Raw genomic sequence first — 7,794 nt, forward strand, 5'->3', positions numbered from 1 at the left:
GCCTGGGAAATGCATCAGGGCCTGGCGTTTTGTTTTTTGGAATGTTTTTAATCACTTTTTCAATGTCTTCATAATTAATTGGTCTGTTTAAAAAATCAATTTCTTCCTGTTTCAGTCTTGGTAGTTTATAGGTTTCCAGGAAGGCCTCCATCTCTTCCAGATTGCTTAATATTGGCATAAAGCTGTAGATAAAAGTTTCTAATAATCCTTCCTATTTCATTAGTCTTGGTTGTGACCTCTCCCTTTTCATTCATAATTTTATTAATTTGAATCCTTTCTCTATTCTTTTGGATAAGTCTTGCTAGTGGTTTGTCTATTTTATTTATTTTATCAAAGAACCAGCTTCTAGTTCTGTTGATCTGCTCTACTGTGCTCCTGGTTTCTAATTCATTGATCTCTGCTCTAATCTTGATCAACTGCTTTCTCATGCATGATTAGGCCTGTTCTTCTTTTGCTGTTCCAGCTTCTTGAGGTGAGAATATAAAAACTGCATTTCAGATTTTTCTCTCTTTTGAGTGAGGCTTGGATGGCTATGTATTTTCCCCTTAGGACTGCCTTTGCTGTGTCCCATAGGTTTTGGACCATTGTGTTTTCATTCTCATTGGTCTCCATAAATTGTTTAAATTGATTTTTTATTTCCTGGTTATCTAATCATTCTTGAGCAGGATGGTTCTTAGTCTCCAAGTGTTTGAGTTTCTTCCAAATTTTCCCTTATGATTGAGTTCCAGTTTCAAAGCATTGTGGTCTGAAAATATGCAGGGAATAATCTCAGTCTTTTGGTATCAGTTAAACCTGTTTTGTGACCCAGTATATGGTCTATTCTGGAGAAAGTTCCATGCACATTCAAAAAGAATGAGTATTCTTTTGTTCTGGGGTGTAGTGCTGTATATATATCTATGAGGTCCAACTTGTCTAGTATGGCATTCAAAGCTCTTGTTTCTTTGTTGATTTTCTGCTTAGGTGATCTGTCTATTGCTGAGTGTGGAGTGTTGAGGTCCCCTACTATTAACGTATTATTATCTATATGTCTCTTTATTCTGGTTAAGAGTTGGCTTGTGTTTCTTACTGCTCCCCTGTTGGGGGCATATATATTTATAATTGTCATATCCACTTGTTCGATACATCCTTTAAGAATAATATAGTGTCCCATTGTATCTCTAACTACAGTCTTTAGTTTAAAATCTCATCTGTCTGATATGAGAATTGTTACCCCAGCTTTCTTTTGTGTTCCCTTGGCATGAAAGATCGTTCTCTATCCCTTCCCTTTCAGTCTGGATGTATCTTTAGGTTCAGAATGAGTCTCTTGTAGACAGCAAATGAATGGGTCATGTCTTTTTATCTAATCTGCAACCCTTTGGTGTTTTATGGGAGCATTTGGGCCATTCACACTGAGAGTGATTATTGAGAGATATGATTTTAATGATATCATGTTGCCTGTGAAGTCTTTGTTTCTATAGATTGTAAATTTCTGTTCTGTATCACTCTTGGTGTCTTTTACTATTATAGAACCCCCCTTAATATTTCTTGTAGAGCTGGGTTGCTGGTCACATATTCTTTCAGTTTCTGCCGATCTTGGAAGGTCCTTATCTCTCCATCAATTCTGAATGACAGCCTTGCTGGATAAAGTATCCTTGGCTGCATGTTCTTCTCAGTTAGACATTAATTTGTCTTGCTAACCTTTCCTGGCTTGCCAGGTTTCTGTAGACAGGTTTGACGTTATTCTGATGTTCCTCCATCTGTACGCAAGGATTCTCTTCCCCCTGACCTCTTTCAAGATTGCATCCTTGGATCTAATATTTGTGAATTGCACTATGATGTGACGTGGTGTAGGTCTGTTCTCATTGCTCTTGGGAGGGGCCCTCTCTGCGTCTTGGACACGAAAGCTTTTTTCTTTTGCCAGATTAAGGAAGTTCTCTGCTGGAATTTGGTCTAATATATCTTCTAGAGCTCTCTCTTTCTCCACCCCCTCAGGGATGCCGATGATTCTGACATTGGAACGTTTCATTGAGTCAGTAATCTTACAGAATCTACATTCTTGAGATTGGATTTTTTTGAGGCAAGTTTCCGTTTTTACTTTCTCTTCTACCATCCCATCTTCCAATTCACTGATTTGTCCTTTTACCTCATTTACCCTGGTCTTCAGAGCGTCTAGTTTAGATTGCATTTGATTCATAGCATTTTTAATTTCTGCCGGATTCACTCTCATTTCCACCCTTAGAGATTCTTTAGTCTCGTTAATGTTTTCATTAATATTTTTTTCAAGCCTACACATCATCTTGACCATTGTTACTCTGAACTCCATTGCTGACAATTTTGTTATATCCATATCCATTAGTTCTGTGGCAGACACCAGAGACTCTGTATCTTTTCTTTGTTGGGGGAGAGTCCTCCTCATTGTCATTCTGATTTATTATTAAACTGTATAGCAGCAAATTTGGAGGCTGGACGTATGAGATCATGGTGCCAGCATGTCAGGTTCTGGTGAGAACTCTCTTCTGGATTGAAGACTTCTTATTTATTTATTTATTTATTTATTTATTTAGAGAGAACATACAGATACTTTATTGCTCACCTTTCAGACAAAGCACACCTCCAGCCATTTTCTTTCACAGCTTGACAATATTTATATATACAAAAACCAAGCAAGAAGCTTCACATAGATTTCAGTAAAGGAGAATGTAAAATTCAACTCAGCCAGGCTGTTTTCTGCAGCAATAATAAAGGGCCTCATGCCCTAAGCAAAAATCTGTCCTCTTACTTGGTAGTACATTTCTTCCACTACAAAAAAAGTCTCCTGCCCAATGTAAACTAACTAATATTTGCTAAGCCAGTGGTATTAACTCACACATAAAACATATTTCAGTTTGCTGTTTCTTCTAACAGATTTCAAGTAAAAATAAGGTTTAAGGAGGAATTTGTCTTGAACGGATACAGGTCAGTTTGAATTGCTACACTATATAAATACTTATATGTACTATAGGTTCATGACTTAGCTTGGTTTTATAATCTTTACAAATATTGGCCATGTTCAAGGTTTTCAGAGTCGAATATATGATACAGTATTCCATCGAAAGGATAATACTGAATGTGCTATTCACAGTAAAGCTCATTTAATAGGAACTAACCTAAAAGTCTATCATGTGGCAAATGTGACATAATCTCTCTGAATAAAAAACCAAACAGTGCAGAACTGTGGTTGGAAAACAGGCATTAGAATACTTTAATGAAAACACATATAAGTGGACTGTTGACATGAGGAAGTTTTCCTAGCTGTAAATAAAAAAAAATGTGGGAGAATCCTCATTTCCAAAACCCCTTTTTGAAAATTACTTATTCAAGTAACTTCTTCCTGAAAAAAGTATGCATGTTCTAACTGGAATTAATCTACTGGTCAATTAAAGGCAATTTTCATTACCTTTTAAATAGTTCTTTATATAAAGGAGAGATGTACATGTTTCTCAAACAAACTGCCTTATGTAAGTCCTTACAAAAAGAGAACTGAATGAAGATTTACAAATACTTATGCCAAGCAGGAATCTGTCTTCCACCTGTGGTCTCACATTAATTCAAAACTGATGCTGGACTCAGGATTCTGAAACTAAGTTTCTTTTACTTGAGCTCTTGCAAAGTGTAAGGTTCTGTAGCCTCAACTAGTATGTCTTCCTTGTCTAAATGCAGAATGATTATATTGATAACCTCCATGTTGGAAGTGCTTTTCAAATTCTTCCCTTGGTGATAATTCTGGCTCTCCCTTCCTCCCCAGCCTCTTCCCTGGCCACCACATCCACCTCAGTCTCCATGACCACCTCTCCCTCCATAACCAGTGTCCATCATCTTGGTATCTTTTGTCCTGTTGGTATCCACCACCCTTGCATCCATTTCTTGCATATGTAGATGTTTGGAAGCCACCATAACTACCGCCTTGATATCTACCACGGTGGCCACCACTATGATAGCCACCTGGCTAGAAACCTGAATCTCAATAACCACCATCTTGCTAGCCACTTCTTCCTCCACCCCCTCCATCCATCCAGCCTCCTTGATGTTTATTTCCTCTTCGTCCCCCTTGGCGACCATGGTCATAGCCACCACGTCCACCTCTCCCTCCTCCTTGTTCATGACCTGCTCGACCTTCATATGAGGAATATTCATAATCATCTCTCCCTCCTCCTTAGCTTCCTCCTTGCTACTGGGGGTCATCTCGCCTTTTCCAACATGGTGGCATCTCTGAAGGTGGAGGTTCAATTTCATTGGGTCTACTCCTCTGTCAGACACCCTGCCCATCAACACCTTATTGATAGCACAGGCAACCTTTTCTCTTATAGAGCCACTGCTTGTCCTTAAAATCTTCAACAAGTCTTATCTTGCAGCCAAAAGGTGGACAACAGAAACAATACTTTTAGGAGATAAAACTGAGCATTTCATCTGGTAAACCTTTGCTAATTTTTCTCTCTGACTCTTAGCTCTGTCAGACCAGCCAAAAGCTTGTACAGTGACATCCAAACGTTTCATTAGCAGCTTTCTCTGAACTTCATATTCATTGGCTATGGCTTGGCTAATTGTTTCTATATTTTCCCAGTGGGCTGGTCCCATTGACTTCTTCAATAAAGGCTTTCCCACAGGGTTAAGTAGAACTTTTGCTAATGCCTCCTTTAATTTTTTTTTCAATCCCACTGAAGAATTGGAACATAGTTATATTGTCTGGAGGTTTGGACATTTCTAGAACAATACATATGCCTTTCAACTCTTGAAAGACCTCACTACCACATCCTTCTTGAGCTTTTCTTGGAGTAGTATTCACACAGAGTATTCTGGCAGCTTCTAGTTCTGAGATGAGGTATGTGAGCAAAAGGAGGCAGTTCTTCTGAAAAAGGTGCTTGGTCACATATCCAGATGTTAGTGATAGATATGGAGAGTTCATCTCCCCTAGTAACCCACTCTCCTCTAGCTGGAATTCTTCAGCTTCACATGGGCTTTTAGTTGTTTGCATATCTTCCTCTAGTTTACAGAACACTCTAAATTCAGACACCAGCCAAGCACAGAATTTGGTGAACTCAGGGGAACTGTCTCCAACAGAGACTGCCTGAGACAGAGTGCCATCTTCCAGCAATGGACCCTTATAACTTAGATCTTCCAATGACTCTAAGATGTCAGTCTCCATGAGGTCACACTCCATGCTCTACTAAACATTTAAAGTAGAGTTAATACCTATTATTCTCAAACTATTCTAAGAAATAGAAATGGAAGGAAGACTTCCAATTCATTCTGAGACTACCATTACCCTGATACCTAAACAAGACAAAAGCTCCACAAGAAAAGAGAACTACAGGCCAATATTCCCTGATGGACATGGATGTAAAAATTCTCAGTAAAATACTGGTAAATCAAATCCAACAGTATCTATTTTTTTAAAAAAAATCATTCACCACAATCAAGTGTGACTTATTCCTGGGCTGAAAGGGTGGTTCAGTATTCACAAATTAGTCAACACGATACACCACATTAATAAAAGGATAAGAACTGTATGATCCTTTTAATAGATGCACAAAAAACATTTGACAAGTACAACATCTATTCATGATAAAAACCCTCAATAAAACAGGGATAGAGGAAAAATACCTCAACATAATAAAGGTCATAAATGAAAAACCCACAGCTAATATCATCCTCAATGGAGAAAGACTGAGAGCTTTTCCTCTATGGTCGGGAACAAGACTGGGATGGCCACTCTCACCACTGTTATTTAACATAGTACTGGAAGTCCTAAATTCGGCAATCACACAACACACACACACACACACATCTAAACCAGCAAAGAAAAAGTAGAGATTTCACTATTTGCATATGACATGGTACTCTATGTAAAAAAACACAAAAGACTCCATCAAAAAGTTGCTAGAACTGATACACCAATTCAGTAAAGTTGTAGAATACAAAATCAACATACAAAAATCTATTGCATTTCTATACACCAATAATGAAGCAGCAGAAAGAGAAATCAAGGCATTGAGCTGATTTACAATTGTACCCCAAACCATAAGATACCTAGGAATAAACATAACCAAAGAGGTAAATGATCTGTAGTCTGAAAGCTATAAAACACTGATGAAAAAAATTGAAGATGACACAAAGAAATGTAAAAATATTCCATGCTTACGGATTGGAAGAACCAATATTGTTAAAAATGCCTATATTGCCCAAAGCAATCTACACTTTTAGTGCAATCACTACCAAAATCCCATCAGCATTTTTCATAGAGCTAGAACAAACAATGCTAAAATTTGTATGGAACCCACAAAAGACCCTGAAGAGACAAAGCAATCTGGAAAAAGCAAAGCAAAGCTGGAAGCACACAATTCCAGACTTTAATTATATTACAAAGCTGTAGTGAGTATGGTACTAACACAATAACAAACACATGGACCAGGGGAACAGAAGAGAAAACCCAGAAATGAACCCACAACTATATGGTCAATTAATTTTAAACAAAGCAAGAAAGAATATGTTATGGAAAAAAGATGCTCTCTTCAACAAATGGTTTTGGGAAAACTGGACAGAAACATGCAAAAGAATGAAACTGGACTGGGCCCACAACTTGCCGTGGTGGGGGTTGTGGCATGCAGACTGCCTGGAGGAAGAGAGAAGCTTGAGACAGCAGCCTATGAAGAAGGTGAAGAAAATCCTGAATAGCAATTTTGAATGGTATTGTTGTTAGGCTTGTTCTGCAGAGCATCTGAAATGAACCTTTCTTAATTGTTTTTATTGGCCAAGATCCAGATTACTAGGTTCAGATGACCTCAGGATTAAAAAGAGAACAGTCTTGGTTATCATCATAAACATATGAACCATTGTGATGGTGAAATGAAATGAGGCTCCGAAATGGAACTGTAGTTACTGTTTCAGCATTTATCACTTCATTCCTGATTTATCTTGGTATACTTTGTGGCAAAATGGGAAAGAAAAATAACTGCTTATTGCAAGGTAGGATGTGCAGAATGGTGAATCTGCAGGGATATATTAAAAGATAAACAGAAGGTGGAGGGAGCTTCATAACCTGGCTCCTGGAAAGTGATATAACAACAGAACACAAAATTGGAACCCTTAGAAATCTGCTCTAGTAAGAGACATTCCTCTCTGAAAGGGGCTCTGGAAATGAAAAGGCAGAATTCAAGGTAGGGCATTGTGTGCGATCCAAGGAGTCAAATAGCAAATGGGGATGCCTGAACCAGTAGAGTGCCTGAGCAGTGGAGCAGGGAAGCAGGTTATGGTCAGCAATTCCAGGAGGGGACGCTCATCTTGGTTCACCATACACCATGACCCAGCCAGTCAGTAATTGTTCTTTTCCTGAGCAGCCTGAAAAGTACTAGAACCTGGGGTCCATCTACCATCCCCTGGGAGGAGTGAAACAACTGTACCCGTGACTGGGCAAGAGCTCACAGGAGAGTAACGGTGTGGGACAGACATTAGGGTGGCACCCAGACATGATACAGGAACCTCAGGTGCAAGCAAGAGCCCATGGCTGCTTGTGGTTTTAGAGTCACAAAGGGCAGTGGCACTCCAGGGCCCTGGGACCACCTCTGAGAGAGGTGGAAATGGAGACTGTTGGTTCCAGAGGGTTTATTAAAGAGGGCAGACTGCGATTTTCTGCTCTGGGCCAGAGCTTTGTTCATGGCCATTTTTGCTCTGATCCTCTGAAGTGATGCAGAGAGTCTCCAGGGGTCAAAAGCCACACAGAGGACCAGTTTGCACTGAGCCCATCCCCCTGACAGGGGGTGGGACAACTCTTCCCAGGCA

General features: G+C 39.3%; 1 pseudogene; it reads right to left on the bottom strand.

Annotated features, from left to right (window-relative positions):
* Nucleotides 1–3,646: 3,646 nt before the first annotated feature.
* LOC103660729 lies at nt 3,647–5,176 on the bottom strand (annotated as a pseudogene).
* Between the last annotated feature and the right edge of the window lie 2,618 nt (nt 5,177–7,794).

The sequence above is a fragment of the Ursus maritimus genome, unplaced genomic scaffold (assembly GCF_017311325.1).
Source record: "Ursus maritimus isolate PB19 unplaced genomic scaffold, ASM1731132v1 scaffold_16, whole genome shotgun sequence".
Taxonomy (NCBI): domain Eukaryota; kingdom Metazoa; phylum Chordata; class Mammalia; order Carnivora; family Ursidae; genus Ursus; species Ursus maritimus.